The sequence below is a fragment of the Sceloporus occidentalis genome, unplaced genomic scaffold (genome assembly GCF_023333645.1).
Source record: "Sceloporus occidentalis isolate IW3139 unplaced genomic scaffold, rSceOcc1.0.p SCAF_220, whole genome shotgun sequence".
Taxonomy (NCBI): domain Eukaryota; kingdom Metazoa; phylum Chordata; class Lepidosauria; order Squamata; family Phrynosomatidae; genus Sceloporus; species Sceloporus occidentalis.
In genome coordinates this window covers 393,070-415,408 of record NW_028317200.1, presented here as the reverse complement: position 1 = coordinate 415,408, position 22,339 = coordinate 393,070, and the positions used below count along the sequence as shown (strand labels likewise).

The window sequence follows — 22,339 nt, the reverse complement described above, 5'->3', positions numbered from 1 at the left end:
GACTCCCCAGCACCGCCACAAAGAAGGAGCGCAGCGCGGCATTGGAGCGGCAAAAGTCAACCCAAACGCAGCAGACTAGACATTTTGCCAAAAACGAAGTCTGCAACCTGATCTTCCCACACGCATAGAGCTTCCCAACTCGTGTCGGAAAGCTTTTAAACAAATAGCAAAAAAGCTATGATCACTGAACCTACAAAGGGCGCATTAGTCTTTTCCTTTTTTTTTTAAATTTTAATTTTTATTAGTTTATATAACTACAAAAATAGACTCATACATAATAAATATACATAAATATACATACAATTTCACAATTCCACGGAGGACTTCCACATACAAACATATTGCACATTACATAGGAATAAAATATATATAATGTCCCTTTCTCATGTTATTTAGACGTAATCTTTTAATTGCAGGCAAAAATTTATATATTAGTTAGATTATTGCAAATTCCTAATAACACACATTCCTTGTACAAATATAAGGATATCTCTTATTTAAGTATTATAATTTTGTTTATTTTTTGTTTTTTCCCTTTATTTAGCGCCATATTAATTATGGATTATCCAGGGTTTCCATATATCTCTATATTTATTATTTTTAGCTATGCTTCCATAGTAGCCTTTCTCCATTTTACATTGAAAGTGGATCTGAGCTTGGATCTCATCCCAGGATATTCCCCCACTCTTTTTCCAATTCTTTGCGATAACTAATTTGCAGGCTAATAATAGTTGTATTATAAAGTTTCTATGTATTTTATTAAATTTCGTGAGATCCATATGTAGAATAAAAATTTGAGGGGAAGGCTCAATTTTGCAGCCAACTAATTCATTAATTACTTTGAAGAGAGTTTCTACTATTTTTCTCACTTCTTCACATCCCCACCACATATGAAAAATTGTACCGTTTTCTTTACCACACCTCCAACAAAGTTTAGAGGTTTGTTTGTCATATTTAGAGATTTGAACTGGTGTTCTATACCATCTATGAATAATTTTATAATGGAGTTCATGCATCCCTAAACAGTGTGAGTATTTCTTAATTTCTGTATAAGCATGTAACCATTTTTCTTTTGAATAAATCTCTCCAGTATCCTGTTCCCATTTTTCTTTAATAGAGATGCTGTTATCTGCTTCTAAGTTGTATTTTAACATAGTTAATCGATGGATTAATCTAGTTTTATGATGTTTTTTTAAGAATTCTTCAAGTATTGGAAGGTTTATATAGTCAACTGTTTTAAGGAAATGCTTTATCCTAATATAATTAAATAATTCTGAATTGGGGAGCTCCCCCTTCGATTGAATAGAGAACCAGGATAAAAGGGATCGTATATTATATAGATCGGAAATACATTTAATATTTGTATATTTCCATTTGGTTAGGTCCAGATCCCTTATATAGTTTGTTAAGATCTCTATTGGTGTGGTGGATAGCAATCCTTTTGTTATGTTCATTATTTTTTTCATTTTGTCTATTGTTATAATTAAATCCTTAATAATTGAGCTTTCGGTCTTAATATATGTATCTGTTTCGTATATCATCCAGATAATATCTGAAAATCTTAAAAGATTTATAGTTCCTTTTTCAATTATAAACCATGCAGTTTTATCATGCTCAGGTCTATCCACAAGGAGTAGATGATACATCATACAAGTTTCATGGAGATCTTTAATATCAGGAACCGAGAGACCTCCTGCTTGAATTTTTTTAGTTAATCTATTAAAGGGGATTCTTGGAAGTTTGTTTTGCCAAATATAATTTGATATCAGCTTTTGGATTTGAGAAAGGATAGAGTAGGGGACTCTTAACGGGATCGCTCTTAATAAGTATAGTATTTTTGGTAAGTAATATGCGTTAAAAGCATTTATTCTCCCTAACCAGGAGATTTCAAGATCTTTCCATTTTTTCAATTTTATTTCCATTTTCTTTATTAATATATAATAATTTTCTCTTACCATTTCTTTGAGGTTAAATTTGATTTTTATTCCTAGGTACTCTAATATATCGATATTCCAAGCTACATTTATATATGTTCTCATCAATGCTGCTTGTTCTTTAGTTTGGTTAATAGCAATAATTTGAGTTTTATTAATGTTTAATTTATAGTTGGAAAATTTACCATATTTTTCTATTATTTCCAGCACGTATTTTATTGATTTATCCGGATTTGATAGTGTTAAAATAATATCGTCTGCAAACAGTGTAATTTTAAATTCGTATTGATTTATTTTGATGCCTGTTATCCCACTAGAATTTCTTATAGATTGAGCTAAAGGCTCAATTGAGAGAGCATAAAGTAATGGTGCCAAAGGGCATCCTTGCCTTGTTCCATTATTTATTTTAAAGCTATCTGATGTTGTCATTAATCCTGTAATTTGAGCAGTAGTATTTTTATATAATGCTAAAATCTGTCTGTTAAATTCGCTGGGTAAGCCGAAGATTTCTAAGGTTTCAGACAAGAATTTCCAGTCCACTCGGTCAAAAGCTTTTTCTGCATCTAATGCAAGAAAAGCTGTATATGTTGATCTTTTATTAACTATATCCATCAGGTTTATTATCTTACGAGTGTTATCAGATAAATGTCTGCCTATAATAAACCCTGCTTGATCCGGGTGGATTAATTCTGGAAGATAGATCTTCAATCTTTCTGCTAAAATTTTTGAATAGATTTTAATATCTATATTGATTAATGAGATAGGCCTATAATTAGATACATTACTTGCATCTTTATTGGGTTTCAATATTGGACATATAGAGGCTAATAACATTTCAGAAGGAAAATCCAAACCATTTGCTATTTCTCTAAAGGACTTGGATAATAATGGAATAATTATATCTTTAAATGCTAGATAGAATGTCGCTGTATACCCATCGGGCCCTGGAGCTTTTTTCTTTTCTAAATTTTCTATACATGTTTTAATTTCTTCCTCAGATATTGGAGCAACTAATGTTTCAAAATGTTGTTCTTTTAACTTCGGTAGATTAAGAGATTGCAAATATCTTCTAATTTCGATTTGTGATTTTAAAGGGCCTTCTAAATTATATAATGATTTATAATAATTCTCGAAACATTTAGCAATTTCTGTTGGGTTTAAATGGGTTTCGTTTCCAACTATAATCTTTTTTATCATATTTTTTTTCTTTTCATATTTCAATTTATTAGTTAAATATTTACCTACTCGATTGCTACCGTAATACCATCTTTGTTTCATTTTTAAGAGTCCCCTCTCCACCCTTTCATCTAGTTTTATGTTAATTTCTGTTCTTATTTTATTAAGTTCTAGTGTATTTGTTATATTAAGATTGTCTTTATTTAATCTTTCTTTTTTTGCTAATTCAATATATAGATCTGCTAAACTTTGTGCTGATTTCTTCCTAATATTAGAAGCTATTTTTATTAGGCATCCTCGCATATAACATTTAAACGTATTCCACAATGTTAAATTTGTTACTTCCCCATTGTTATTTGTTTCAATAAACATATTAGCTTGTTTCTTTAGTTCCTCTGATATTTCCATGTTGTTTAATAATGTGTCATCTAATCTCCATCTCCAATGTGTTCTATAATTTTGGTTATTCTTAAATTTAATAAAAATCGGTGCATGATCTGACCATGTAATTTGCCCTATATTAGAACTTATTATTGATTTTAGGTTGTCTGGTTCCGTTAATATATAATCGATTCTAGAATAGGATCTATGTGATTGGGAGAAAAAGGTAAAATCTGTTTCATTAGGGTGTAAGATTCTCCAAATATCATACAGTTGGTTATTTTCTATAAAGGCGGATATATTTCTTGCTTCTGTTATTATATAGGGGTCTAATATTGATGTTATAGATATTTTTTTATCCTTTTTCGGATCCACTATACAATTAAAGTCACCCCCCATATATAATATTCCTTTCTTTATTTGTTGTACTCTAGTAAAAAAAATTTTCACAAATTTAGAAGGGTTTTTATTAGGAGCATATATATTCACCAATGTGTATAATATATCATTAATTTTACATATTAATATTTGTGATCTACCTTGTTTATCATCTTCATGATATATTAATTCGAATTTAACTTTGTTAGTAATTATAATTGCTGTTCCTCTTTTTTTATTGTTCCCTTCTAAATTTGAAAAATATACTTCAGGATATAGACTATATTTCCAAAGTTTTTGGGGATTTGTTATCCAGTGTGTTTCCTGAATCATTATAATATCGACTTTTTCCTGTAACATCAAATTATATAGATGATACCTTTTTTGAGGGGAATTTAATCCTTGCGCATTAATTGAGGCTAATATCAGGGAAGTACCCATAGTTCTCTTTTTTTATAGATTATTAGAGATACCTTATAATTCTTTTTATTACTAACAACATTCATAACATTCATTCTACATAAAAATACAAAAATTCCAATTTTAAGAATCTCTTTCTCAAAATTCGTCCTGTCTAAGTACAGGTATTGCCTGGCGAGGGGGTGCAATGTTTATTGGCTACATTATTCTGTTTAGTAAACCTATTCTTATCTCTCCCTCTAGTCTATAACCCTATGGATTTAAGTAGATGGAAAAAGAGGAGAATGTAAACAAATTCATAAATTCAAAAAATAAAAATTAAAATTACATAGCAATATTCATATTCATATATAATATTTCAGTATCAAAAAAGAAGAGAGTATAAACAGATTCATAAATTCATAAAAAAAGACATAGATGAAAATTAAAGTTACATAGCAGCGTTCATATTCATATATAATATCCAGTATCATCTCGGTGCATTATTCATTAAAAAAAATTTCAACGGGAGAAAGCTATTCATGATCAAAGGAATAACATCCTGTAATCCAATCAAAGGGATGACTTCCTATAATCAAAAGTTATTATTATTGTTTATAGTATAGAAAAAAGAGAGGAAAAAGAGCAGAAAAGAAAGAAAAAAAAAAAAAAAAAAAAAAAAAAAAAAAGGTGTTATTAAGTGTATTATTTTTATAGAGGAGACTTCCTCTAGTGTTATAATGTAATATAACATTGTGTAGTATAAAAGTAAATATATGTGTGAAGCATAGTGCGCTTCCTCATATATAAAAATATATTTACAAAAATCGCAAGTGCATTATAAATAAATAAATATTGTGGTTGAGAAAAAAAAAAAAAAAAAAAAAAAAAAAAAAAAATAGGAGTTGTTTATGTGCATTATTATTATAGATGAAATTTCTCTAAAATTTCTCTATGTGTTATATAGTGTAATAGTGATAATAAGTGTAATAAGTGTATGTGGAACGTATTACAGATCCTCTAGGTTTATAAATATAATTACATGAATGTAAATATTGTGTTTTATTCCACTCTCAAAGTGTAGTGAGAGAAAGGAAAAAAAACAAACAAAAAAAAAAAAAACAAAAAACATTTACCCTCCAATATATGTATAGAATAACTCTTAAATACATTCAGAAGACTCTAGATATTCCTAATATCTATATATATATTTAGTATAGTTTAACATACAATTTGTGTATTCCTTATCTCATAGAAATCCCCATATTTTAAATTTTTGTCTTCCAGTTTCTATATTTTTAATATTCACAGAGGTACCTTCATATACTAATTTAATGCTAGTGGGGAATCCCCATTTATATTCTATTTTTTTTTGTCTTAGAATTGTAGTAAGTTCATCAAATTGTTTTCTCTCTTTCCTTATCGTTGAAGATATATCTGAATAGAACTTAAGATGTTTAAATTTATCATTCAATGTCATATTGTTTCGTAAACCTTTGTTAAATCTTTCTTTTATATATGAACTTGAAAATCTTACAAGAACATCTCTAGGAGAGTCTTGATTTATTTGACTTGGTTTTTTTATTCTGTAGTATAATTCCATTGGAGAATACTTAAATTCTTGATTGGGGATAACCTCATGTATTAAATCCAATAGATAAATATCTAAGTTTTCTTGAGATACGGATTCCGATATTCCTCTGATTCTGATGTTATTTCTGCGGTATTTATCTTCTTGATCAAGCAATTTTGTTTCCAAAGTTTTAATCTTCATATTTAATTGGTTATTTTCAGCATATAAGTTTTTCTGATCTTCCTTTATCTTTGTAATTGCGTCATCTTGTGTTTTTAATAGCTCAAATATTTTAGTAACATCTTCTTTGATTTGATGGCTACTATCTTCAATATCTGATTTAATTTTCTTATACAGATTGTTAATTAATTCTGGGAGTGTCTCCTCCTCAATGCTTTGAATTGAATCTTTACCCAATTGGGTTGATTCTCTGCGTCCCTCCAGGGTTAATCTTCTATTAATTGGAGTGCAATCAGTATTAAGTGACTTGGGAGAATAGAAATCATTAATCGGTTTATTTTTATCTTGTTTCTTTTCCTTCTCCTTTTCTTTTTTTGGACCCATCACTGTTTTCCGCTTTATTGAATTAGAGGGAAAATCGGCTAATTCCTTCCGGGTGTTTTATTCAATATAATTTAAGATTGTATCTGTCATGTGAAAAAAGTGTAATCATTACTAATCTTATAATGAGTTCCTTTATATTCCAAGCAATAACAAGATTAATGTTGCAAATATAATAAAAATAGTTCATTACATGCTCTGGATAGCGGTTATCAGTCTCTTATTTTATTCAAAGTCCAATGTATGAGTTCTTTAACACTTAATTTTCATGTATCCTCCTATGATCCTCCATATTCTTTTCTATAAAACTTGTCGTTGAATTTATTATGATATAATTCAGAATAAATGTAGCCTTTAAAAGAGATCAGTGCCACCTCACCACCCCTCCAACTATTATATGTATCCCATGTATATATATATATATATATACACATTTCATCATCTCCTTATCTAGGCAAATATAAGCCAAAATAAATCATTTAATATATCCAGATCTCTTTTATATATTACCGTGAGTAAGTTTTTCTTTACATGATAAATGATCACTTATATTAGAAAAAAAAAATATAAAAAATTTTTTTTTTAGTGTTACTCACGGTTTAGAAGTTAGTATAAAGTTTGTTGATTGTTGGTTAATTATTTCTTCTTTATTTTTTCTTTAATTCCCGCTTCTTATTTCTCCTTTGGAGATTTTCAGTGGTTCCTAACGCTCAACCACATGTATTTTATACGTTTATCTCCTTATATAGCCCAGCCCAGCCTCGGATGTAAAAAAAAAAAAAAAAGGAGGGTGGTGAGAGGCGTAAGTTGAATTTAATTGAATTAAATTGAGCGGCTTTCGGATCGAAGCAATCGAGCCCCGATTATGAATCCTCATTTCATGTTTTTTTTTTCCCCTTTTTTTCTCTCCTCCTGTTCCTCCTGTTCCCCGGCTTCATTCTACTGCCAGACGCAGCCACACAGCGACGCAGGGACTCCGCCTCCTCCGATCTCGTCAACTCCTCGCCGACGCAACAGAAAACGCTTCCGAGGAGGGACAGTGGGACAGGGGGAGAAGGGATCTCGCAATCATCCCGATGACCGCGAATAAGGTCCCGGCACGGTTAGATTCGGGGCATCAACCCTCCGACCTCTCGTCCGCTCAAAGATCTCCATCGCTCCCCTCCTGCACTCGGCACTCGGCACCACGCCGTCACGTCACGTCACACCATCACGTCCTCTCCGACGAAATTCTGGATTTCATCCCTCCAGCTGGAGATTTATGAGCACCGCATTAGTCTTTTCCATGCTGAAAAGCGGCCCCTTAAGCACGTGGTGAGTGCTTTTTCCAGATGTTTCACTGTTGCTATTTGAGGAAATGAATAATACAACTGCACATGTGAGGAACAGAGATCTCAATGTTAAACATTTAAGGGCAGTTTTTTGTTGTTTGGTTTGTGTATTATGATAAAGAACAATTGGGAACATGTTTGAAAGCGTATGCACAGGCTTATTTGCATAGAGTCTGGAGGGCGTGGTCTAACCCTGCCTCCTTAAAGCATTTCTACAACCCCAAACAGTACATAGCATGACACAGGCAGGATATTTTGCGCTTCTGGGTGCGACACAGTCCTCAGCCAGGGCAAAGCTTGCGACTAGAGCAAGCAATCTTTTTGATCTATCGTTAACAACAGCAAAGAAGCCCAGCAAACGCCAGGCATCAAAAAATTGGTTACGACTCATGGTCGTTCCTCCCCACGGAAATCTTTAGTAAAAGGCGAAAGATTTATTCGGTCTGAAGAGAAACCAGAGTATACCCAAACATGCCGCAGGGCAACGGCCCGGACACAGGCAGTGCTCCTCGATGTTAAGGTGTGTTTAATTAATCCCACCCAGCTCTTGCCTGATCATTGGAACCTTTAACACATGCAAAACACGATTGCAAAGGGATTGGAACTATTTAATATTGGGCTGCTTTAAAGTCTTATTAAACTAACAATAAGGTGGGGCGTTTCCCAGTGCATCATGGGTATTCAAATGAGGCGGCAGCTCAAACAAACCTTCCAGCAGTCTTAGTGACCGGGGCGCGAGCTTGCTTCTCTGAAACAATTTTGTTTGCTTTAAGAAAAGAAAAGCTGAAGATTGTTCCTCCCCCACCGCTTTGCCTACGGGGGCCCGCAACTTCCCCTTCCGCTGCAGCCACCAGAAGTTCCTGGCACACATGCTTTGGGCTGTGTTACAAGGTTAGGGGTAAGGCTTCGGGATGGAATCTGATTACTACTCTTTTTCCCCAATGGTGGCGTGCTGAACCCATCGGCTTCACAAATACCAAGTTGCCTGATGCTGTTTCCTTTGAAAGCAAATATATCTTTTCCACAAATCAAATCTTTCTAATTAAACCACCTTTCCAAAGTTAGCGCTTAGAAACGCTTAAGCATGGAAAGGTTTGGTGATAGAGCTTGGGTTAGGGGCGGGTTAAGCTCATGGCTTTGAAGAGGCACAGTTACAGTTAGCGTCGGAGTACTGTTAATGGTTTACGGTTGACAGTTTAGGGTTAGGTAAGGCTTAGAATCCTTCCCCATTGTGGCGTGTTTAGCCCATCCTTTTCCCAAACACCAAAAAAGCCTGATTGCCTTCAATTTCTTTTTGTCTTAAGCAGCATCGCCAGTGCCAACATTTTGCACCTAAGATTATAAAAAGTACCTAGCAAAATTGTTTCCGTTTTAAAACCGCACAAAATCTCGGACAGTTCACCTGTCTGTATGCCTCGCGACGAACGAGCGAAAGGCTCACTAGCGGCAGCGCACGGACGACCGGACTCCCCAGCACCGCCACAAAGAAGGAGCGCAGCGCGGCATTGGAGCGGCAAAAGTCAACCCAAACGCAGCAGACTAGACATTTTGCCAAAAACGAAGTCTGCAACCTGATCTTCCCACACGCATAGAGCTTCCCAACTCGTGTCGGAAAGCTTTTAAACAAATAGCAAAAAAGCTATGATCACTGAACCTACAAAGGGCGCATTAGTCTTTTCCATGCTGAAAAGCGGCCCCTTAAGCACGTGGTGAGTGCTTTTTCCAGATGTTTCACTGTTGCTATTTGAGGAAATGAATAATACAACTGCACATGTGAGGAACAGAGACCTCAATGTTAAACATTTAAGGGCAGTTTTTTGTTGTTTGGTTTGTGTATTATGATAAAGAACAATTGGGAACATGTTTGAAAGCGTATGCACAGGCTTATTTGCATAGAGTCTGGAGGGCGTGGTCTAACCCTGCCTCCTTAAAGCATTTCTACAACCCCAAACAGTACATAGCATGACACAGGCAGGATATTTTGCGCTTCTGGGTGCGACACAGTCCTCAGCCAGGGCAAAGCTTGCGACTAGAGCAAGCAATCTTTTTGATCTATCGTTAACAACAGCAAAGAAGCCCAGCAAACGCCAGGCATCAAGAAATTGGTTACGACTCATGGTTGTTCCTCCCCACGGAAATCTTTAGTAAAAGGCGAAAGATTTATTCGGTCTGAAGAGAAACCAGAGTATACCCAAACATGCCGCAGGGCAACGGCCCGGACACAGGCAGTGCTCCTCGAGGTTAAGGTGTGTTTAATTAATCCCACCCAGCTCTTGCCTGATCATTGGAACCTTTAACACATGCAAAACACGATTGCAAAGGGATTGGAACCATTTAATATTGGGCTGCTTTAAAGTCTTATTAAACTAACAATAAGGTGGGGCGTTTCCCAGTGCATCATGGGTATTCAAATGAGGCGGCAGCTCAAACAAACCTTCCAGCAGTCTTAGTGACCGGGGCGCGAGCTTGCTTCTCTGAAACAATTTTGTTTGCTTTAAGAAAAGAAAAGCTGAAGATTGTTCCTCCCCCACCGCTTTGCCTACGGGGGCCCGCAACTTCCCCTTCCGCTGCAGCCACCAGAAGTTCCTGGCACACATGCTTTGGGCTGTGTTACAAGGTTAGGGGTAAGGCTTCGGGATGGAATCTGATTACTACTCTTTTTCCCCAATGGTGGCGTGCTGAACCCATCGGCTTCACAAATACCAAGTTGCCTGATGCTGTTTCCTTTGAAAGCAAATATATCTTTTCCACAAATCAAATCTTTCTAATTAAACCACCTTTCCAAAGTTAGCGCTTAGAAACGCTTAAGCATGGAAAGGTTTGGTGATAGAGCTTGGGTTAGGGGCGGGTTAAGCTCATGGCTTTGAAGAGGCACAGTTACAGTTAGCGTCGGAGTACTGTTAATGGTTTACGGTTGACAGTTTAGGGTTAGGTAAGGCTTAGAATCCTTCCCCATTGTGGCGTGTTTAGCCCATCCTTTTCCCAAACACCAAAAAAGCCTGATTGCCTTCAATTTCTTTTTGTCTTAAGCAGCATCGCCAGTGCCAACATTTTGCACCTAAGATTATAAAAAGTACCTAGCAAAATTGTTTCCGTTTTAAAACCGCACAAAATCTCGGACAGTTCACCTGTCTGTATGCCTCGCGACGAACGAGCGAAAGGCTCCCTAGCGGCAGCGCACGGACAACCGGACTCCCCAGCACCGCCACAAAGAAGGAGCGCAGCGCGGCATTGGAGCGGCAAAAGTCAACCCAAACGCAGCAGACTAGACATTTTGCCAAAAACGAAGTCTGCAACCTGATCTTTCCACACGCATAGAGCTTCCCAACTCGTGTCGGAAAGCTTTTAAACAAATAGCAAAAAAGCTATGATCACTGAACCTACAAAGGGCGCATTAGTCTTTTCCATGCTGAAAAGCGGCCCCTTAAGCACGTGGTGAGTGCTTTTTCCAGATGTTTCACTGTTGCTATTTGAGGAAATGAATAATACAACTGCACATGTGAGGAACAGAGATCTCAATGTTAAACATTTAAGGGCAGTTTTTTGTTGTTTGGTTTGTGTATTATGATAAAGAACAATTGGGAACATGTTTGAAAGCGTATGCACAGGCTTATTTGCATAGAGTCTGGAGGGCGTGGTCTAACCCTGCCTCCTTAAAGCATTTCTACAACCCCAAACAGTACATAGCATGACACAGGCAGGATATTTTGCGCTTCTGGGTGCGACACAGTCCTCAGCCAGGGCAAAGCTTGCGACTAGAGCAAGCAATCTTTTTGATCTATCGTTAACAACAGCAAAGAAGCCCAGCAAACGCCAGGCATCAAAAAATTGGTTACGACTCATGGTCGTTCCTCCCCACGGAAATCTTTAGTAAAAGGCGAAAGATTTATTCGGTCTGAAGAGAAACCAGAGTATACCCAAACATGCCGCAGGGCAACGGCCCGGACACAGGCAGTGCTCCTCGATGTTAAGGTGTGTTTAATTAATCCCACCCAGCTCTTGCCTGATCATTGGAACCTTTAACACATGCAAAACACGATTGCAAAGGGATTGGAACCATTTAATATTGGGCTGCTTTAAAGTCTTATTAAACTAACAATAAGGTGGGGCGTTTCCCAGTGCATCATGGGTATTCAAATGAGGCGGCAGCTCAAACAAACCTTCCAGCAGTCTTAGTGACCGGGGCGCGAGCTTGCTTCTCTGAAACAATTTTGTTTGCTTTAAGAAAAGAAAAGCTGAAGATTGTACCTCCCCCACCGCTTTGCCTACGGGGGCCCGCAACTTCCCCTTCCGCTGCAGCCACCAGAAGTTCCTGGCACACATGCTTTGGGCTGTGTTACAAGGTTAGGGGTAAGGCTTCGGGATGGAATCTGATTACTACTCTTTTTCCCCAATGGTGGCGTGCTGAACCCATCGGCTTCACAAATACCAAGTTGCCTGATGCTGTTTCCTTTGAAAGCAAATATATCTTTTCCACAAATCAAATCTTTCTAATTAAACCACCTTTCCAAAGTTAGCGCTTAGAAACGCTTAAGCATGGAAAGGTTTGGTGATAGAGCTTGGGTTAGGGGCGGGTTAAGCTCATGGCTTTGAAGAGGCACAGTTACAGTTAGCGTCGGAGTACTGTTAATGGTTTACGGTTGACAGTTTAGGGTTAGGTAAGGCTTAGAATCCTTCCCCATTGTGGCGTGTTTAGCCCATCCTTTTCCCAAACACCAAAAAAGCCTGATTGCCTTCAATTTCTTTTTGTCTTAAGCAGCATCGCCAGTGCCAACATTTTGCACCTAAGATTATAAAAAGTACCTAGCAAAATTGTTTCCGTTTTAAAACCGCACAAAATCTCGGACAGTTCACCTGTCTGTATGCCTCGCGACGAACGAGCGAAAGGCTCACTAGCGGCAGCGCACGGACGACCGGACTCCCCAGCACCGCCACAAAGAAGGAGCGCAGCGCGGCATTGGAGCGGCAAAAGTCAACCCAAACGCAGCAGACTAGACATTTTGCCAAAAACGAAGTCTGCAACCTGATCTTCCCACACGCATAGAGCTTCCCAACTCGTGTCGGAAAGCTTTGAAACAAACAGCAAAAAAGCTATGATCACTGAACCTACAAAGGGCGCATTAGTCTTTTCCATGCTGAAAAGCGGCCCCTTAAGCACGTGGTGAGTGCTTTTTCCAGATGTTTCACTGTTGCTATTTGAGGAAATGAATAATACAACTGCACATGTGAGGAACAGAGATCTCAATGTTAAACATTTAAGGGCAGTTTTTTGTTGTTTGGTTTGTGTATTACGATAAAGAACAATTGGGAACATGTTTGAAAGCGTATGCACAGGCTTATTTGCATAGAGTCTGGAGGGCGTGGTCTAACCCTGCCTCCTTAAAGCATTTCTACAACCCCAAACAGTACATAGCATGACACAGGCAGGATATTTTGCGCTTCTGGGTGCGACACAGTCCTCAGCCAGGGCAAAGCTTGCGACTAGAGCAAGCAATCTTTTTGATCTATCGTTAACAACAGCAAAGAAGCCCAGCAAACGCCAGGCATCAAGAAATTGGTTACGACTCATGGTCGTTCCTCCCCACGGAAATCTTTAGTAAAAGGCGAAAGATTTATTCGGTCTGAAGAGAAACCAGAGTATACCCAAACATGCCGCAGGGCAACGGCCCGGACACAGGCAGTGCTCCTCGAGGTTAAGGTGTGTTTAATTAATCCCACCCAGCTCTTGCCTGATCATTGGAACCTTTAACACATGCAAAACACGATTGCAAAGGGATTGGAACCATTTAATATTGGGCTGCTTTAAAGTCTTATTAAACTAACAATAAGGTGGGGCGTTTCCCAGTGCATCATGGGTATTCAAATGAGGCGGCAGCTCAAACAAACCTTCCAGCAGTCTTAGTGACCGGGGCGCGAGCTTGCTTCTCTGAAACAATTTTGTTTGCTTTAAGAAAAGAAAAGCTGAAGATTGTACCTCCCCCACCGCTTTGCCTACGGGGGCCCGCAACTTCCCCTTCCGCTGCAGCCACCAGAAGTTCCTGGCACACATGCTTTGGGCTGTGTTACAAGGTTAGGGGTAAGGCTTCGGGATGGAATCTGATTACTACTCTTTTTCCCCAATGGTGGCGTGCTGAACCCATCGGCTTCACAAATACCAAGTTGCCTGATGCTGTTTCCTTTGAAAGCAAATATATCTTTTCCACAAATCAAATCTTTCTAATTAAACCACCTTTCCAAAGTTAGCGCTTAGAAACGCTTAAGCATGGAAAGGTTTGGTGATAGAGCTTGGGTTAGGGGCGGGTTAAGCTCATGGCTTTGAAGAGGCACAGTTACAGTTAGCGTCGGAGTACTGTTAATGGTTTACGGTTGACAGTTTAGGGTTAGGTAAGGCTTAGAATCCTTCCCCATTGTGGCGTGTTTAGCCCATCCTTTTCCCAAACACCAAAAAAGCCTGATTGCCTTCAATTTCTTTTTGTCTTAAGCAGCATCGCCAGTGCCAACATTTTGCACCTAAGATTATAAAAAGTACCTAGCAAAATTGTTTCCGTTTTAAAACCGCACAAAATCTCGGACAGTTCACCTGTCTGTATGCCTCGCGACGAACGAGCGAAAGGCTCACTAGCGGCAGCGCACGGACGACCGGACTCCCCAGCACCGCCACAAAGAAGGAGCGCAGCGCGGCATTGGAGCGGCAAAAGTCAACCCAAACGCAGCAGACTAGACATTTTGCCAAAAACGAAGTCTGCAACCTGATCTTTCCACACGCATAGAGCTTCCCGACTCGTGTCGGAAAGCTTTTAAACAAATAGCAAAAAAGCTATGATCACTGAACCTACAAAGGGCGCATTAGTCTTTTCCATGCTGAAAAGCGGCCCCTTAAGCACGTGGTGAGTGCTTTTTCCAGATGTTTCACTGTTGCTATTTGAGGAAATGAATAATACAACTGCACATGTGAGGAACAGAGATCTCAATGTTAAACATTTAAGGGCAGTTTTTTGTTGTTTGGTTTGTGTATTATGATAAAGAACAATTGGGAACATGTTTGAAAGCGTATGCACAGGCTTATTTGCATAGAGTCTGGAGGGCGTGGTCTAACCCTGCCTCCTTAAAGCATTTCTACAACCCCAAACAGTACATAGCATGACACAGGCAGGATATTTTGCGCTTCTGGGTGCGACACAGTCCTCAGCCAGGGGAAAGCTTGCGACTAGAGCAAGCAATCTTTTTGATCTATCGTTAACAACAGCAAAGAAGCCCAGCAAACGCCAGGCATCAAAAAATTGGTTACGACTCATGGTCGTTCCTCCCCACGGAAATCTTTAGTAAAAGGCGAAAGATTTATTCGGTCTGAAGAGAAACCAGAGTGTACCCAAACATGCCGCAGGGCAACGGCCCGGACACAGGCAGTGCTCCTCGATGTTAAGGTGTGTTTAATTAATCCCACCCAGCTCTTGCCTGATCATTGGAACCTTTAACACATGCAAAACACGATTGCAAAGGGATTGGAACCATTTAATATTGGGCTGCTTTAAAGTCTTATTAAACTAACAATAAGGTGGGGCGTTTCCCAGTGCATCATGGGTATTCAAATGAGGCGGCAGCTCAAACAAACCTTCCAGCAGTCTTAGTGACCGGGGCGCGTGCTTGCTTCTCTGAAACAATTTTGTTTGCTTTAAGAAAAGAAAAGCTGAAGATTGTTCCTCCCCCACCGCTTTGCCTACGGGGGCCCGCAACTTCCCCTTCCGCTGCAGCCACCAGAAGTTCCTGGCACACATGCTTTGGGCTGTGTTACAAGGTTAGGGGTAAGGCTTCGGGATGGAATCTGATTACTACTCTTTTTCCCCAATGGTGGCGTGCTGAACCCATCGGCTTCACAAATACCAAGTTGCCTGATGCTGTTTCCTTTGAAAGCAAATATATCTTTTCCACAAATCAAATCTTTCTAATTAAACCACCTTTCCAAAGTTAGCGCTTAGAAACGCTTAAGCATGGAAAGGTTTGGTGATAGAGCTTGGGTTAGGGGCGGGTTAAGCTCATGGCTTTGAAGAGGCACAGTTACAGTTAGCGTCGGAGTACTGTTAATGGTTTACGGTTGACAGTTTAGGGTTAGGTAAGGCTTAGAATCCTTCCCCATTGTGGCGTGTTTAGCCCATCCTTTTCCCAAACACCAAAAAAGCCTGATTGCCTTCAATTTCTTTTTGTCTTAAGCAGCATCGCCAGTGCCAACATTTTGCACCTAAGATTATAAAAAGTACCTAGCAAAATTGTTTCCGTTTTAAAACCGCACAAAATCTCGGACAGTTCACCTGTCTGTATGCCTCGCGACGAACGAGCGAAAGGCTCACTAGCGGCAGCGCACGGACGACCGGACTCCCCAGCACCGCCACAAAGAAGGAGCGCAGCGCGGCATTGGAGCGCCAAAAGTCAACCCAAACGCAGCAGACTAGACATTTTGCCAAAAACGAAGTCTGCAACCTGATCTTTCCACACGCATAGAGCTTCCCAACTCGTGTCGGAAAGCTTTGAAACAAACAGCAAAAAAGCTATGATCACTGAACCTACAAAGGGCGCATTAGTCTTTTCCATGCTGAAAAGCGGCCCCTTAAGCACGTGGTGAGTGCTTTTTCCAGATGTTTCACTGTTGCTATTTGAGGAAATGAATAATACAACTGCACATGTGAGGAACAGAGATCTCAATGTTAAACATTTAAGGGCAGTTTTTTGTTGTTTGGTTTGTGTATTACGATAAAGAACAATTGGGAACATGTTTGAAAGCGTATGCACAGGCTTATTTGCATAGAGTCTGGAGGGCGTGGTCTAACCCTGCCTCCTTAAAGCATTTCTACAACCCCAAACAGTACATAGCATGACACAGGCAGGATATTTTGCGCTTCTGGGTGCGACACAGTCCTCAGCCAGGGCAAAGCTTGCGACTAGAGCAAGCAATCTTTTTGATCTATCGTTAACAACAGCAAAGAAGCCCAGCAAACGCCAGGCATCAAGAAATTGGTTACGACTCATGGTCGTTCCTCCCCACGGAAATCTTTAGTAAAAGGCGAAAGATTTATTCGGTCTGAAGAGAAACCAGAGTATACCGAAACATGCCGCAGGGCAACGGCCCGGACACAGGCAGTGCTCCTCGAGGTTAAGGTGTGTTTAATTAATCCCACCCAGCTCTTGCCTGATCATTGGAACCTTTAACACATGCAAAACACGATTGCAAAGGGATTGGAACCATTTAATATTGGGCTGCTTTAAAGTCTTATTAAACTAACAATAAGGTGGGGCGTTTCCCAGTGCATCATGGGTATTCAAATGAGGCGGCAGCTCAAACAAACCTTCCAGCAGTCTTAGTGACCGGGGCGCGAGCTTGCTTCTCTGAAACAATTTTGTTTGCTTTAAGAAAAGAAAAGCTGAAGATTGTTCCTCCCCCACCGCTTTGCCTACGGGGGCCCGCAACTTCCCCTTCCGCTGCAGCCACCAGAAGTTCCTGGCACACATGCTTTGGGCTGTGTTACAAGGTTAGGGGTAAGGCTTCGGGATGGAATCTGATTACTACTCTTTTTCCCCAATGGTGGCGTGCTGAACCCATCGGCTTCACAAATACCAAGTTGCCTGATGCTGTTTCCTTTGAAAGCAAATATATCTTTTCCACAAATCAAATCTTTCTAATTAAACCACCTTTCCAAAGTTAGCGCTTAGAAACGCTTAAGCATGGAAAGGTTTGGTGATAGAGCTTGGGTTAGGGGCGGGTTAAGCTCATGGCTTTGAAGAGGCACAGTTACAGTTAGCGTCGGAGTACTGTTAATGGTTTACGGTTGACAGTTTAGGGTTAGGTAAGGCTTAGAATCCTTCCCCATTGTGGCGTGTTTAGCCCATCCTTTTCCCAAACACCAAAAAAGCCTGATTGCCTTCAATTTCTTTTTGTCTTAAGCAGCATCGCCAGTGCCAACATTTTGCACCTAAGATTATAAAAAGTACCTAGCAAAATTGTTTCCGTTTTAAAACCGCACAAAATCTCGGACAGTTCACCTGTCTGTATGCCTCGCGACGAACGAGCGAAAGGCTCACTAGCGGCAGCGCACGGACGACCGGACTCCCCAGCACCGCCACAAAGAAGGAGCGCAGCGCGGCATTGGAGCGGCAAAAGTCAACCCAAACGCAGCAGACTAGACATTTTGCCAAAAACGAAGTCTGCAACCTGATCTTTCCACACGCATAGAGCTTCCCGACTCGTGTCGGAAAGCTTTTAAACAAATAGCAAAAAAGCTATGATCACTGAACCTACAAAGGGCGCATTAGTCTTTTCCATGCTGAAAAGCGGCCCCTTAAGCACGTGGTGAGTGCTTTTTCCAGATGTTTCACTGTTGCTATTTGAGGAAATGAATAATACAACTGCACATGTGAGGAACAGAGATCTCAATGTTAAACATTTAAGGGCAGTTTTTTGTTGTTTGGTTTGTGTATTATGATAAAGAACAATTGGGAACATGTTTGAAAGCGTATGCACAGGCTTATTTGCATAGAGTCTGGAGGGCGTGGTCTAACCCTGCCTCCTTAAAGCATTTCTACAACCCCAAACAGTACATAGCATGACACAGGCAGGATATTTTGCGCTTCTGGGTGCGACACAGTCCTCAGCCAGGGGAAAGCTTGCGACTAGAGCAAGCAATCTTTTTGATCTATCGTTAACAACAGCAAAGAAGCCCAGCAAACGCCAGGCATCAAAAAATTGGTTACGACTCATGGTCGTTCCTCCCCACGGAAATCTTTAGTAAAAGGCGAAAGATTTATTCGGTCTGAAGAGAAACCAGAGTGTACCCAAACATGCCGCAGGGCAACGGCCCGGACACAGGCAGTGCTCCTCGATGTTAAGGTGTGTTTAATTAATCCCACCCAGCTCTTGCCTGATCATTGGAACCTTTAACACATGCAAAACACGATTGCAAAGGGATTGGAACCATTTAATATTGGGCTGCTTTAAAGTCTTATTAAACTAACAATAAGGTGGGGCGTTTCCCAGTGCATCATGGGTATTCAAATGAGGCGGCAGCTCAAACAAACCTTCCAGCAGTCTTAGTGACCGGGGCGCGTGCTTGCTTCTCTGAAACAATTTTGTTTGCTTTAAGAAAAGAAAAGCTGAAGATTGTTCCTCCCCCACCGCTTTGCCTACGGGGGCCCGCAACTTCCCCTTCCGCTGCAGCCACCAGAAGTTCCTGGCACACATGCTTTGGGCTGTGTTACAAGGTTAGGGGTAAGGCTTCGGGATGGAATCTGATTACTACTCTTTTTCCCCAATGGTGGCGTGCTGAACCCATCGGCTTCACAAATACCAAGTTGCCTGATGCTGTTTCCTTTGAAAGCAAATATATCTTTTCCACAAATCAAATCTTTCTAATTAAACCACCTTTCCAAAGTTAGCGCTTAGAAACGCTTAAGCATGGAAAGGTTTGGTGATAGAGCTTGGGTTAGGGGCGGGTTAAGCTCATGGCTTTGAAGAGGCACAGTTACAGTTAGCGTCGGAGTACTGTTAATGGTTTACGGTTGACAGTTTAGGGTTAGGTAAGGCTTAGAATCCTTCCCCATTGTGGCGTGTTTAGCCCATCCTTTTCCCAAACACCAAAAAAGCCTGATTGCCTTCAATTTCTTTTTGTCTTAAGCAGCATCGCCAGTGCCAACATTTTGCACCTAAGATTATAAAAAGTACCTAGCAAAATTGTTTCCGTTTTAAAACCGCACAAAATCTCGGACAGTTCACCTGTCTGTATGCCTCGCGACGAACGAGCGAAAGGCTCACTAGCGGCAGCGCACGGACGACCGGACTCCCCAGCACCGCCACAAAGAAGGAGCGCAGCGCGGCATTGGAGCGCCAAAAGTCAACCCAAACGCAGCAGACTAGACATTTTGCCAAAAACGAAGTCTGCAACCTGATCTTTCCACACGCATAGAGCTTCCCAACTCGTGTCGGAAAGCTTTGAAACAAACAGCAAAAAAGCTATGATCACTGAACCTACAAAGGGCGCATTAGTCTTTTCCATGCTGAAAAGCGGCCCCTTAAGCACGTGGTGAGTGCTTTTTCCAGATGTTTCACTGTTGCTATTTGAGGAAATGAATAATACAACTGCACATGTGAGGAACAGAGATCTCAATGTTAAACATTTAAGGGCAGTTTTTTGTTGTTTGGTTTGTGTATTACGATAAAGAACAATTGGGAACATGTTTGAAAGCGTATGCACAGGCTTATTTGCATAGAGTCTGGAGGGCGTGGTCTAACCCTGCCTCCTTAAAGCATTTCTACAACCCCAAACAGTACATAGCATGACACAGGCAGGATATTTTGCGCTTCTGGGTGCGACACAGTCCTCAGCCAGGGCAAAGCTTGCGACTAGAGCAAGCAATCTTTTTGATCTATCGTTAACAACAGCAAAGAAGCCCAGCAAACGCCAGGCATCAAGAAATTGGTTACGACTCATGGTCGTTCCTCCCCACGGAAATCTTTAGTAAAAGGCGAAAGATTTATTCGGTCTGAAGAGAAACCAGAGTATACCGAAACATGCCGCAGGGCAACGGCCCGGACACAGGCAGTGCTCCTCGAGGTTAAGGTGTGTTTAATTAATCCCACCCAGCTCTTGCCTGATCATTGGAACCTTTAACACATGCAAAACACGATTGCAAAGGGATTGGAACCATTTAATATTGGGCTGCTTTAAAGTCTTATTAAACTAACAATAAGGTGGGGCGTTTCCCAGTGCATCATGGGTATTCAAATGAGGCGGCAGCTCAAACAAACCTTCCAGCAGTCTTAGTGACCGGGGCGCGAGCTTGCTTCTCTGAAACAATTTTGTTTGCTTTAAGAAAAGAAAAGCTGAAGATTGTTCCTCCCCCACCGCTTTGCCTACGGGGGCCCGCAACTTCCCCTTCCGCTGCAGCCACCAGAAGTTCCTGGCACACATGCTTTGGGCTGTGTTACAAGGTTAGGGGTAAGGCTTCGGGATGGAATCTGATTACTACTCTTTTTCCCCAATGGTGGCGTGCTGAACCCATCGGCTTCACAAATACCAAGTTGCCTGATGCTGTTTCCTTTGAAAGCAAATATATCTTTTCCACAAATCAAATCTTTCTAATTAAACCACCTTTCCAAAGTTAGCGCTTAGAAACGCTTAAGCATGGAAAGGTTTGGTGATAGAGCTTGGGTTAGGGGCGGGTTAAGCTCATGGCTTTGAAGAGGCACAGTTACAGTTAGCGTCGGAGTACTGTTAATGGTTTACGGTTGACAGTTTAGGGTTAGGTAAGGCTTAGAATCCTTCCCCATTGTGGCGTGTTTAGACCAAAAAAGCCTGATTGCCTTCAATTTCTTTTTGTCTTAAGCAGCATCGCCAGTGCCAACATTTTGCACCTAAGATTATAAAAAGTACCTAGCAAAATTGTTTCCGTTTTAAAACCGCACAAAATCTCGGACAGTTCACCTGTCTGTATGCCTCGCGACGAACGAGCGAAAGGCTCCCTAGCGGCAGCGCACGGACAACCGGACTCCCCAGCACCGCCACAAAGAAGGAGCGCAGCGCGGCATTGGAGCGGCAAAAGTCAACCCAAACGCAGCAGACTAGACATTTTGCCAAAAACGAAGTCTGCAACCTGATCTTTCCACACGCATAGAGCTTCCCAACTCGTGTCGGAAAGCTTTTAAACAAATAGCAAAAAAGCTATGATCACTGAACCTACAAAGGGCGCATTAGTCTTTTCCATGCTGAAAAGCGGCCCCTTAAGCACGTGGTGAGTGCTTTTTCCAGATGTTTCACTGTTGCTATTTGAGGAAATGAATAATACAACTGCACATGTGAGGAACAGAGACCTCAATGTTAAACATTTAAGGGCAGTTTTTTGTTGTTTGGTTTGTGTATTACGATAAAGAACAATTGGGAACATGTTTGAAAGCGTATGCACAGGCTTATTTGCATAGAGTCTGGAGGGCGTGGTCTAACCCTGCCTCCTTAAAGCATTTCTACAACCCCAAACAGTACATAGCATGACACAGGCAGGATATTTTGCGCTTCTGGGTGCAACACAGTCCTCAGCCAGGGCAAATCTTGCGACTAGAGCAAGCAATCTTTTTGATCTATCGTTAACAACAGCAAAGAAGCCCAGCAAACGCCAGGCATCAAAAAATTGGTTACGACTCATGGTCATTCCTCCCCACGGAAATCTTTAGTAAAAGGCGAAAGATTTATTCGATCTGAAGAGAAACCAGAGTATGCCCAAACATGCCGCAGGGCAACGGCCCGGACACAGGCAGTGCTCCTCGAGGTTAAGGTGTGTTTAATTAATCCCACCCAGCTCTTGCCTGATCATTGGAACCTTTAACACATGCAAAACACGATTGCAAAGGGATTGGAACTATTTAATATTGGGCTGCTTTAAAGTCTTATTAAACTAACAATAAGGTGGGGCGTTTCCCAGTGCATCATGGGTATTCAAATGAGGCGGCAGCTCAAACAAACCTTCCAGCAGTCTTAGTGACCGGGGCGCGAGCTTGCTTCTCTGAAACAATTTTGTTTGCTTTAAGAAAAGAAAAGCTGAAGACTGTACCTCCCCCACCGCTTTGCCTA

At 40.5% G+C, this 22,339-nt stretch overlaps 9 non-coding genes across 9 annotated transcripts; all 9 read right to left on the bottom strand.

Moving 5' to 3' along the window:
• Positions 1-8,081: 8,081 nt before the first annotated feature.
• LOC149277097 (U5 spliceosomal RNA) lies at positions 8,082-8,196 on the bottom strand. Its single transcript, XR_016279303.1, has one exon. It is a non-coding gene; the product is annotated as a U5 spliceosomal RNA (small nuclear RNA).
• A 1,611-nt stretch (positions 8,197-9,807) lies between these two features.
• On the bottom strand, positions 9,808-9,922 carry LOC149277096 (U5 spliceosomal RNA). Its single transcript, XR_016279183.1, has one exon. It is a non-coding gene; the product is annotated as a U5 spliceosomal RNA (small nuclear RNA).
• Positions 9,923-11,533: 1,611 nt separating this feature from the next.
• LOC149277095 (U5 spliceosomal RNA) lies at positions 11,534-11,648 on the bottom strand. The gene has a single exon (XR_016279302.1). It is a non-coding gene; the product is annotated as a U5 spliceosomal RNA (small nuclear RNA).
• Positions 11,649-13,259: 1,611 nt separating this feature from the next.
• On the bottom strand, positions 13,260-13,374 carry LOC149277094 (U5 spliceosomal RNA). Its single transcript, XR_016279211.1, has one exon. It is a non-coding gene; the product is annotated as a U5 spliceosomal RNA (small nuclear RNA).
• Positions 13,375-14,985: 1,611 nt separating this feature from the next.
• LOC149277093 (U5 spliceosomal RNA) lies at positions 14,986-15,100 on the bottom strand. Its single transcript, XR_016279150.1, has one exon. It is a non-coding gene; the product is annotated as a U5 spliceosomal RNA (small nuclear RNA).
• A 1,611-nt stretch (positions 15,101-16,711) lies between these two features.
• On the bottom strand, positions 16,712-16,826 carry LOC149277092 (U5 spliceosomal RNA). Its single transcript, XR_016279210.1, has one exon. It is a non-coding gene; the product is annotated as a U5 spliceosomal RNA (small nuclear RNA).
• Positions 16,827-18,437: 1,611 nt separating this feature from the next.
• Positions 18,438-18,552, bottom strand: LOC149277091 (U5 spliceosomal RNA). Its single transcript, XR_016279149.1, has one exon. It is a non-coding gene; the product is annotated as a U5 spliceosomal RNA (small nuclear RNA).
• A 1,611-nt stretch (positions 18,553-20,163) lies between these two features.
• On the bottom strand, positions 20,164-20,278 carry LOC149277090 (U5 spliceosomal RNA). The gene has a single exon (XR_016279207.1). It is a non-coding gene; the product is annotated as a U5 spliceosomal RNA (small nuclear RNA).
• A 1,593-nt stretch (positions 20,279-21,871) lies between these two features.
• On the bottom strand, positions 21,872-21,986 carry LOC149277089 (U5 spliceosomal RNA). Its single transcript, XR_016279176.1, has one exon. It is a non-coding gene; the product is annotated as a U5 spliceosomal RNA (small nuclear RNA).
• Between the last annotated feature and the right edge of the window lie 353 nt (positions 21,987-22,339).